Below are 12,641 nucleotides of genomic sequence, written 5' to 3'. Positions count from 1 at the left end.
TGCTCTGGGGCCATTTCAGAGTTTAGACCAGACGTTGACCCCTTTACATGAGTCCTGTTCAGCTTTTAGACTGTCCAAATACGGTTTCATTTAAATCTTACCTCCTCCTTCCACCCCAAATCTTATATTAACTCTATCCTTTGGTCCTCTGTGTGTATCGTCTCCCTCGTTGCAATGGGTTAATAAATCCAACTTTGTCGAATTACAGGTCTGTAGAGGGGGTGGACAGCATCAAATCTATGAAAACCTTGCTGATCTCCAAAATGCTATCATAACAATCAAGGGAGTAACTATTTGGGACATGACTAGACGGCTGTGGCAGGGGAAAGATTAGCAAATTTATACCTGAGGTTTAGTTGTTTAGTAAATATAGTCACTTGGAGTTTGAAATTTGATTCTATGCTTAAATTACAATGATTGAAATGTGGAAATAACATATTAAGAGACTTACAATCTATAAAAAAAATTAGGTATATGGAAAATTTGCTTTCAGATGGAAAAAAATTGCCCAAAGAAGAGTTTGATTTAAAAAAGAGTTAACTTCAGAGAGCTGGGTTCCTGGTCAATTCACGCTAATCCTGTAAGACTCAGCTCAAACATTACCTACACCCCAGACCTGTCCCTAGTTCTTCCTCTTTTATACTCTGGTGGCACCTGGTGTTAGATTGGTGCCATGGCACACACCACACAGTATTGTGATTGCGGGGTTACTCGTTTACCCCGTTCATCTCAACTCGTGGAGAGCAGAGTCCCAATCATCGCTCTGTAAATTCCTAGCACCTTGCACCACCACTGGCACGTGGGAGGAGCCCGATGAATGATGAATAGATGAAACAATCAATGAGGGGGAGATTGGGAGCAAGAAAACCAGTTGGCAGGAGTCTGTAATGGTCCACAAGAGATCAAAATGACCTAGAGTCAGTGTGACTAGAAGGAAAAGCTAGATGAGTATGGGACATGTGAAAGGAAGAAGACTTGATAACTAAGTGGAAATGGGAAACAAAGAAAAAGTAATCAAAGGAAAACTTTAAAAATTCAAACCTAGGCAGCTATGAAGTGGATGTCACCGCTGGCATAAAGGAATCCTCGAGTAGCCAATTTGTTCAATTTTAGATAAGCAGATTTTACGAAGTTCTAGGAAAATTCGGACATTCAGAATTAGGGTCAAGGCTCAAAACAGAGTTGGGAACCACTGGCATTGAGGCTGAAACTTTTTAAAAAGGGGATGAATTCTCTGAGGACGAGACTAGGCATTGAGTGGTTGGAGGACTGAAGCTTGGAGAAAGCAAAGGTCTAGAGCAAAAGAAGAAGGAAAAAAGGCAGCAGATTGTGTTCTTCGAGGAGCAAGGCAGTGCAATATCCTGGACACAAATGAAGAAGCATATCCTGTAGGTGAGAGGAGTAAAACTCAAGGGAACTACCTGAAAACTATAGGAATTCAAAGTTCAGCAAGGTGGTGAGTTACAAAATACAGCAATTGCTTGCAACAATCAATGGCTTTCCTCCAACTCTAACCTGTTAGAAAATATAATGGATACAAGATGCCATTTGCAATGGCAAAAAAAAAAAAAAAATCATCTAGGGTTAAATTTGGAAAACGTGGTATTTTTACAAATGTACAAAAACCGACAGAAGATTTTAATAATGAGACGTAGTAAATGGGAAATTATATAAAGATGTCAGTGTTCTCCAAATTTATACATTTAACGCAATTTCAAGCCAAAATAAATTCCAAAGTGGACTAATAGAGATTTATGAAAAAATAAAAAAACAACATAAAAGAAGTATAAAAAAAGAAAATAAAGGCGGGGGCACAATCCCAAAAGCAGGACAATAAAGAAAATGATTGGTAGCTATGATTCTGAACGAACCTGATTCCTACGGCGCAGCTCAGGCCTTTAAAATGTCCTCCTCCATCCTTGGATCTGTGATAAGGCCATTGCAATTTTCTCCCCCTTAGGTCAAGCTCTTTGCATTCCCTGTACAGACAAATCATTGTAGGAATTCATCCATAATCTCCACAATCCCTCTGTGGGTGACTCCACATGGTGTATTCTCACATTCCACAAGCTCTCTCAAAGCCTTGTATACAGCTAGTCCTCAGCCCTGGCTGAGAAATGGATCAAGAGAAAAGCAACAGGCCACAGCCGGCATTGATCGACCGCCAGCTAAAATTCCACACCAGGAGGTGTTTGGGGCTGGGGTTGTTCTGGCTGTAGAAGTGGAAGCAACACACCCCACCTGACCAAAAGCAGGGGGAGGATAGTAGCAGGTGTCTGTATGTAGGATGAATGTTCAAATGTTCCCTGGCTTGCTTTTTCCTTAATATTTTTGTTTTTTAATGGTCTTTTCTATTGGGTCTCAAACTTTAGCATGCATCAGAATCACCAGGAGAGCTTGTTAAAAAGATAGCTGAGGGCAGCCGGTTGGCTCAGTTGGTTAGAGCGCAGTGCTCGTAACACCAAGGTCGCCGGTTTGATTCCCACGTGGGCCAGTGAGCTGCGCCCTCCACAACTAGATTGAAACAACAACTTGACTTGGAGCTGATGGGTCCTGGGGGAAAAAACACACTATTCCCCAATATTCCCCAATAAAATTTTAAAAACAAAATGTTCTTACCTGTACCCAAGAGCCATATTGAATAAAAAGTTTTTTAAAAAAAGATAGCCGAAATATACAGACGATGTATTACAGAATTGTACACTTGAAACATGTAATCTTATTAATGAATATCACCCCAATACATTTAATTTGCAAAAAGATTGCTGAGCCCCACCCACCGAGTTTCTGATTTAGTTGGCTTAGAGTGGAACCTGAAGATTTGCACTTCCAACAAGTTTCCAGTTGATGCTCATTCTGCTGGCGTGGGGACCACACTCTGTAATATTGTGAGATTGAGTATGGACCTGAGAGAAGGGCAAAAAGGAAGCTCTTGACTCTGTTTCCTTTTAACACAGAAGTCCTTGGAGAGAAGCAGCTGAAGACCTCAGCTGCAGAGGGAGGGCTTGACAGACACCATGCGACAGAATTCCTTTCATGTAAATACCCTATCCTAAACCTTAGGAAAGTTACTAAATTCATAAAATGCTTGGTTTGAGTCAAGGTTGTATGTGTGTGTGTGTGTGTGTGTGTGTGTAAAACTGCATAGAGTCAAAACAACAAGACAAAGAAGTGGAAACAAAAACATGGGGCAGTAATGCCAGGAATTCACTGAACAGGGGAAAGACTTCCAACTGTGCAAAGCTGGACCCAGGATAAATTTATTAGCCTCTCCAAGATCAGGTATGTTCCAAGTGGATGTTCCAATTTCCTGATGCTTTATCTTTTTTTGTTTTTTTCATAAATTTTATTGGGGAATATTGGGGAACGGTGTGTTTCTCCAAGCTCCAAGTTGGAACCAGTAACCTTGCGGTTGAGAGCTCGCGCTCTAACCAACTGAGCCATCTGGCCACCCCCTGATACTTTATCTTAATTTGGATTTATATTCTCTGGGCATTGGTGCCCATCATTTTTACCCCCACCATTAACTCTTAATTTGTTCTAATTCTAATCACTATATTTAAAAATTCTTAATCTGAAATATAAGTGCAAAAGATTGCTCTCAAATTTGAAAGAATTGAAACTCTCCTGTATTTCAAACACCATTCCTGTTTGTGTTTTATACCTTAGATTTTCTATAGAGAGTTTCATAAAGCAGCATACATTTCTGAAATTCCTTCATGATGATTATAAATTGTGTCCTCTTTAAAGACATGGAGCCATCAGATCTATTTCTTGACCCCTTACATATTAGACTAAAGTAACACCCTGTCAAGAACTATCCTGCACCATAGAACCAAAGGATGGCTTCATTGAATTTCAACCCATTTTTAAATGGTCTTTCTAATTACATGGGTTTCACATGAAGTATCAACCTAGCACAAATGGAAGAGTCCTCTTACAGTGAATAAAGCATTAGCATATCACATTTCCAAGGTAGGGGATAATTTACTCTTCTAGATAAGGTTTACAAGAGTCATTACAGCTTTCCATTTAGATAAACTGGTAAGTTATTCTAGTAGCCAGTCTCTAAGATGGCCCCAGTGCTCCTTGCTTTCTAATGTTCACATATTTGTATATGTAATGACAGGGGCGGGGGAGGGAGAAGGAGGAGGGACACACGCTAGAATGGGGCTAATGAATTTATTTAGCAAATATCTAGTGAATTTAGCAATATGTAATAGCAAAATACAAAGGCAATTAATAGAATATGTTCATGTCAGCAAGTAAAGGTGGTGAAGACTGAATTATATACATTGATAACAATGTCATGTCAAAGGAGTACACATACACATAAGTTTAAGAGATCTCAACATATGTTTACTGTTGATCAAAAATGACTTGGCTAAATACACAAATAACATCAGTAAGGGGTATCCAAAAACAGTAATAAGCTCTACAGGATAGTAACTATTACAGTAGATGCCAAAAGCTCAACAAACTGGCAGAGAACGACACGGGAAAAGTCATAAATCAAAACCTTGTCACGTCTGTAGCTGAGAGAAACTCAGGCATCTCCCGCACCGCTGCTTGCTAGTTCCCAAGAACGCTGCTGCTGTTGTCTTTGTTGTTGTTGTTGTTGTTGTTGTTAGAAGTCAAGGTGTCGTCTGATGTTATAAGCTGCAAGCTGCATATAAGTTTTCAAGGTGTTAACAATCTGAAGAATGTTGCTGCTGTTGTCATTGCTGTTGTTGTTAGAAGTTAGGACGTCTTCTGATGTAAGCTGCAAGCTGCATACAAGTTTTCTAGATGCTAACAAGTTCTCAAGAAGGCTATCGTGGGGAACAACCCTGGAGAGGCCGGGAACCAGCCAGCGCTCACCAGATTCGTGGCTGAAAGTCAGGACATCCCCTGGTGTTGCAAGCTGCATGTTGCTGGAAGTCTTCAAAATGTTAGAGTGATGAAAAATCACCAATGACAAATGACCAAATGATGAAATAATAATTATTATACTGCCAACTGAAGTCTGTCTTATATATTTCCTCAGAAGTACCGTAGAGCCCTCCAGGAATGGCCAGTTCCGGGAGGGTCCGGCAGTTACTGATATGAATATTGCCCATCGGGCTGAAGGGCCAATTCATCCAGATAAGCAACAAGGCCTGGCAATGTGTCTGTCACGACGTCCTGATATATCTTAGCTACTTCTTTACTTCATCTGCTAATGTGGGCGAAACAGACAGAACAAAGCCGGAATTCTCTCAACCCTTGATCAAGAATTTCTTTAACCCTAACCTAAGCATCACTTCACAACACGGACAGAACAACAAACATCATCTCATATCTCCCCTACAAGAGAGAATGAGACCAAACAGAAAACCTCATCTTATGTCTCCCCTGCTCAGGAGATGAGAACCAGAAAGCAACATCATCTCATATCTCCGCTGCTCGGGAGGATGAGACCAAAGGGGGAATTTACTCAATCCCTGATCACAGCACAGAAATCACCTCACATATAGGAACAGACAAAAGCTAATAGACAAAAGCTCACATCAACCAATGAAGGCAAATTTTTTTCAACATCTTCCCTACAGTATAGTACCTTCCCACTCTGAATCATGGCTGCATTGTATGTCCAATAGAATAAGGCAGAACAGTGTGTCGCTGCTAAGGCTAGGTCATAAAAGATATGGCAGTGTACACTTGGTCTTAGTCTTAAATCACTCATTCCAGTTGAAATCAGCAGTCCTCTAGATGGTCCATATGGCAAGGAACTAAGGCCTTCTGCTAACAGCCAGTAAGTACCAACTTGCCAGCCACGTAAGTAAGCCATCTCGGAAACAGATACTCAAGCCTCAGCCAACATCTTAACTACAACCTGCTGAGAGACCTTATGGCAGAAAAGCCCAACAAAGCCATATCCCCAAATTCCTCAACCACAGAAACCATGAGATAAAACATTTAGTACCCTGAGTTCAGGGGTAATTTGTTATGCAGCAAAATATGCAAAGGGAAAAGGTCCATTCAAGGGCAAGAGTATGAAACATTCATTGATACTATTTTAGATGTCACATTGTATCTAACCTTAAAGAAACTATTATAATACTTGTCAAGTTTTTACCAGAGAATATCAACAATTATCTGAAAAGCTATTAATGTACTCTTTTACAACTAGATATCTGCGTGAGGTGAAATTTTCTTCATATACTTCAACCTAAGTAATAGATTAGTTGCAGAAACAGATATGAGAATCCAGCCATTTTCTATTAAGCTAGACAGTTATAAGAATTTCAAAAATGGTAAAGAATGCCACTAATTTTGTTCTTCAAAATGTTTTTATATAAAATATGTAATATGTAATGAGTGTGTTATTTTAAGTGAATAAATATTTTTAAAATTCTCAGTTTTAATTTCTATTTTCAATATGAATGGATACAACCCACATAGACATGAGATTTTGGTAGTCCTCAAAAAAAATGTTAAAAGTATAAAGTGGTCCTAAGGTCAAAAGCATTGAGAACTAGCTCATAAAGAAAGTCTCGAAACATTTCAGAGAATTAAATCATACTTACAATGCTCTCTGTTCAAAGCAATTAAATTAGAGATCAACAAAAGAAATATATATATATTTTAAAAGCTCCATATGTTTAGAAATTTTAAAAGAATACTTCTAAATGACAGATTATAAAAATCATAATTGAAAATTAATAGTTAAAACTATATTCTTATGATTTTACATATAATTTTTTTGACTACATATCTACCTTGCGGGATGCAGTGAAAAGACAGGAAATTTACAGCCCTAAATGCTAATATTAGGAAAGGAGGAAGGCTGAAAATGAGCTAAGTATTCAACTTAAGAAGTAGGAAAGAAACAACAGAATAAATTCAAGGTAAGTAGAATGGAGACAATAAAGATTAAAAATTAATGAACTATAACGAGACCAAAATTTGGTCAAGAAAAGAGAAAACACAAATATTAGGAATGGAAAAGGAAGACATAACTACATGTCCAGCAGAGATTAAAACATAATAAGGGAAGGCTATGAACAACTTTATACAATAAATTTGAAAACTTAGACAAAATGGACTAATCTCTAGAAAAATTATCATTTCTTAAAATGAACTCAAGGAGAAATAGAAATCCTGAATAGTCCTGTAAGCAAGTTGGTTTAGAGGCTTTAAATCTTCCCACAAAATAAACATCAGGTTCAGAGAGGGTTACAGGTGAGTTTAACCAAACCTGAAAGAACAAATTAGCACACTCTTACACAAATTCTTTCTGAGTACAGAAAAAATAGAGTTCTCCTCACCTCATTCTATAGGAGGAAATAACCTTGATCCTAAAGACAGATGAGAACATCTAAGAAAGTACAGGACAATATCACTTGAGAACATAGGTAGAAAAATAAATAAATATTGACAGTCTGATTCTAAAATTTATATAGAAATGTAAAGGGCCTAGAAGCCAAAACAATCTCAAAAAGAACAAAACTGGAGGGATTATACTACCTGATTTCAAAGGTTTTTATAAATCTACAGTAATCAAGACAATGTGGTATTGGCATAAAGATAGATGTATAGATCAATGAAACAGAATAGAGTTAAGGAACAAACCCATACATATGAGTATATGATCATTTCATTTTCAACCAAGGTGCCAAAGCAATTCAATGGGAAAGAATAATCCTTTCAACAAATGGTGCTGAAACACCATTGGGTAGCTATAAATAATAATAATAATAAATTTCTGCCTTTAACAAAAATTGATTTAAGATGGATCATAGACCTAAGTGTAGGAGCTTAAACTTAAAAAATTGTACAGGAAAACAGGCGAAAATGTTAGTGACCTTGGGTTTTTGCAAAGCTTTCTTAAATATGACACAAAAGGAAAAAGACAAAAATGATAATTTGGACTTCACCCAAATTAAAAACTTTTGCTCTGTTATTAAAATGAAAAGGCAAGCCACAGACTGAAAGAAAATATTTGCAAAATACATATCCAACAAAGTAGACAAACAACCCAATTTTAAAATGGACCGTTCACCAAAGATAGTAAACAAGCAAGATGAGCAGCATCAATTCATTGTTAGGGAAATGCAAATTGAAACCATAATGAGAAATCTCCACATACCCAATAGAATGACTACAAGTAAAAAGACCAACTGTGCCAAATACTGGTGAGGATGTGCAGCGATTGGAACTCTAATACACGCTAGGAGGAATGCAAAGCATTCTGATCACTTTTGAAAACAGTTTGGCAGGTTCTTAAAAATTAAACATATACACACACAAAATTAAACATATACCAACCATAGAGCCTAGCCATCCTACTCCTAGATATTTAACAAAGAGATATGAAGGCATGTGCCCCTATGAAGATTTGTACATGAATGTTTATAGCAGTTTTATTTGTAAATAGCCAATAATTGGAAACAATCCAAATGTCTACAACAGGTTTTGGGTAAACAAATTGTAGTATAATTCATGCAAAGTTCATACAGTAGAATATGACTCAGCAATAACAAGGAACAACTATCCACACATGCAATAACATGGATGAATCTTAAAATAAGTAGGCAAGTGAAAGAAGTCAAACAAAGAATATATACTGTATGATTCTATTTACATAAAATTCTCGAAAATGCACACTTTAGTGACAGATTAGTGGTTACCTCAGGTGAGGGGATGGAGAGAAAGAGATGAATTAACAAGGGGCTTGAGGTAACTATTGGGTAACTATTTGTGCTGATGATTTCATGGGTGTATATATATATCAAAATTAATAAAATTGTACACTTTAATATAATATGCACTTTATTATATATCAGTTATACCTCAATAAAGCTATAAAAGTATTAAAAATATGCAAACCAAATCCAGCAATATATGGATTAATCTGAACCTAAAACTGCTCTAAAAAATAAAGTCTGCTTAAAATAAACCTATAATTGTGTTGGTAGGAGATAAGTTCCCAAGACCACCCTCAGATTCAATAGTTTCTTAGAAACACTCACAGGATTGAGCACACAGTCACACTCATGGCTATGATTTATTACACTGAACGGGTACAAAGCAAAATAAGCAAATGAAAAGGGCACATGGGCAAAGTCCAGAGGAAACCAAACACAAGCTTCCAAGATTCCGTACTCTCCCAGTGGAGTCACTTCATTTCCCCAGGAAAAAGTGATAACACATGTGAAATGTTCTCTACCAGGAAAGTTCATTACAACTTAGTTCCCAGGGGGGCTGGTTAGCTCAGTTGGTCAGAGCACGGTGCTCATAACACCAAGGTTGTGGGTTCGATTTCTGCATGGGCCACTTTGAGCTGCGCCCTCCTTAAAAAAAAACTCGGGGCCGGCTGGGTAGCTCAGGCGGTTGGAGCTCCTTGCTCCTAACTCAGAAGGCTGCTGGTTCCATTCCCACATGGGCCAGTGGGCTCTCAACCACAAGGTTCAACTCCTCGAGTCCCACAAATGATGATGGGCTCTGCCCCATGCAACTAAGATTGAAAACGGTACCTTGAGCTGAACTGCCTCCCGGATGGCTCAGTTGGTTGGAGCGCGTCCTCTCAACCACAAGGTTGCCGGTTGGACTCCCGCAAGGGATGGTGGGCTGCGCCCCCTGCAACTAGCGACGACAACTGGACCTGGAGTTGAGCTGAGCCCTCCACAACTAAGACTGAAAGGACAACAACTTGACTTGGAAAAAAATCCTGGAAGTACACACTGTTCCCCAATAAAGTCCTGTTCCCCTTCCCCAATAAAAAAAAAAATCTTAAAAAGTTCCCCAGGATAATATTGGGGGCTGGTCACACAGGCACCCTCTCCATCTAGCAGCACAAAAATTTCAGACTCCCAAAAGGAAAGCAGGTGTTTAGCATAAACCACATTGTTTGTAGAAATAGTTTAGGCACAGTGAGCCATTCTTACCAGTTAGGGTAGTTAGAACGCTCCCCAAATTCCTAGTTCCCTGATACCAGCCAAGGTCCAAACTTGTAAGCAGGCTTTACAAAGGATGACAGTCAGGCCTGCTGTGTTAGCTCTATTTCACACAATTATATAAACTAGTTGAATTTATCCCAGGAATGCAAGGAGAGTTAATATTTATAAAATCTATAAACAGCATTCCCTGCATTAAAAGAAAACTAATCATTTCAATAAACAGAAAGTATTTAATGAGGGTAAAGGAGATCAAATACATGGTGATGGAAGGAGAACTGACTCTGGGTGGTGAGCACACAATGTGATTTATAGAGGATGTAATACAGAATTGTACACCTGAAATCTATGTAACTTTACTAACAATTGTCACCCCAATAAATTTAATTTAAAAAAGAAAATATTTAATAAAATTCAATACATGGGCCAGCCCGGTGGCTCAAGCAGTTAGAGCTCCGTGCTCCTAACTCCGAAGGCTGCCGGTTCGATTCCCACATGGGCCAGTGGGCTCTCAACCACAAGGTTGCCAGTTCAATTCCTCGAGTCCCACAAGGGATGGTGGGCAGCGCCCCTGCAACTAAGATTGAACACAGCACCTTGAGCTGAGCTGCCACTGAGCTCCCGGATGGCTCAGTTGGTTGGAGCACGTCCTCTCAACCACAAGGTTGCCGGTTTGACTCCCGCAAGGGATGATGGGCTGCGCCCCCTGCAACTAGAAAAAACGGCAACTGGACCTGGAGCTGAGCTGTGCCCTCCACAACTAAGACTGAAAGGACAACAACTTGACAACTAAGATTGAAAGGACAACAACTTGACTTGGAAAAGAAAAAGAAAAAAGTCCTGGAAATACACACTGTTTCCCAATAAAGTCCTGTCCCCTGCCCCAATAAAATCTTTAAAAAATAAAAAAATAAAAATAAATAAAACGACAAAATGACGAGATATTGAATTAAATTCACACATAAACTTCACTAATATTTAAATGTAAAACATGCTTCATTACATTTAAAAATAACTAGTACATTAGATTTTTGCATTTCTCAGGAATTCCCACACATGCATGATTGCTTTAAAAATCATTCAAATCATAAATGAGTCCATACAAATAATTTTTAAAATAAGGCTACATTCAAAAAGCTTTAGAATAAAAATACTCATCACTGGATATGAGTGCATCTCAGTATGTGATAATGCACAGGATAGGGCCTCCCTTTCTCCCTCCATTCCCTAACTGCTTGTCTCTTTCAGTTCCAAACCACTGATAACAGTGCAGAAGAGCCTGAGGCCACGGTTCCTGCAAGGAAGGGCTTGGAGAAGGGGTGGGCGTGGGGGGTAGGAGCAGTTTCTAGGGGTTCAGAGAAGAAACTGAGAAAAGAAGCAAGCTCAAAATAGTCCATGTATGATATACAAGGAAACAGACCACACAAACATAGCTACATCCTGGACCCTGAGAAACAGAAGGGACAGATTTAACAAGCAACAGACTGCTGTGTTTCTACATCTAGAGACAGGAGGCCACATCTAGAGGTAGAGCAGCTCTTATGAGTATGACCAGCAAGAAAACAGCGACCTCAGTCCTATAACCAACCACAAGGATATGAATTCTGAGGGAGCTTGGAGGTGGAATCTTCCCCAGATGAGAATGCCACCTGGCCAACAAATTGATTACAACCTTCTGGAACACTAGTACAGGACACTGCTAAACTGTGCCCACACCTGACTCACAAAAATTATGGGATGATAAATATGTGGCATTTTATGCAAGTAAGTTTGTGGTCATTTGTTACACAGCAATAAAAGCTAATAGTGAGCCAAACTGATCAGGAAAAAGAACAATTAGTTGCAGTGGAATCACCAAATCATAGCTCTTGGCACACGTTATTTTAAACCTCATTTAAATATTAAATAATCTATGTTTCATTTAAAAAGGGAATTGGGGCAGATTAAGGTCACAAGTAATCTTTGAAAGGTTCGTGTGTAGCTGTTTAACACAGAATAAGAGAAAAACATTTACAATCATAAAATGTGAGGAGGCTATGCTGAAAATGTCAATCAGTTTTGACCAAGAATTTCAAGGCAAACAAAAGCTTTCTTTGGAGGTCTCACCAACAGCAATTTGGACACAGATTTGGGTCCAGACTGTGTTCTGAGGGCCAAAAAGACAGAATTTAAAAAGACAGAAAAAGAGGAGCTTTCAAAAAGATTATATAAGGGTGGCCAGTTGGGTCAGTTGGTTAGAGCGCAGGGCTCACAACACCCAGGTCGCCAGTTCGATTCCCACCTGGGCCAGTGAGTTGTGCCCTCCACAACTAGATTGAAAACAGCGTGACTTGGAGCGGATGGGTCCTGGAAAAACAAACTGTTCCCCAATAAAAAAATAAAAGATTATATAAGTTTTGAAAGAGCTGTGACTGGTGCCTGCAAGCAGACTTAAGACTATGCTACATAATTGCTTATGTCTACTGCTAGGTGAAAAAAATATTTAAGAGAATTTAATGATGCAAAGCCTGTTCCAGGACCTGTATCAGGATGTAGACATTTGGTTTAGCCCCGTTCAAAAGTTCACTTTCACACGCAATGGAATGGGGTGAGTAGGCTCAGCTTCCCAGAGGCCGCTCAGCTCTATTTTAGATGGCTCTTGACAACATCAACTCCATTTTACTGCTTTTCTTTCACAAAAGCACCATGGTTATTAAATAATAGGAATGTAATCACATTGTAGGA

Source organism: Rhinolophus hipposideros (assembly GCF_964194185.1).
Source record: "Rhinolophus hipposideros genome assembly, chromosome: 5".
In the NCBI taxonomy this organism is placed as follows: Eukaryota; Metazoa; Chordata; class Mammalia; order Chiroptera; family Rhinolophidae; genus Rhinolophus; species Rhinolophus hipposideros.
Note: the sequence above shows the minus strand (reverse complement) of the source record.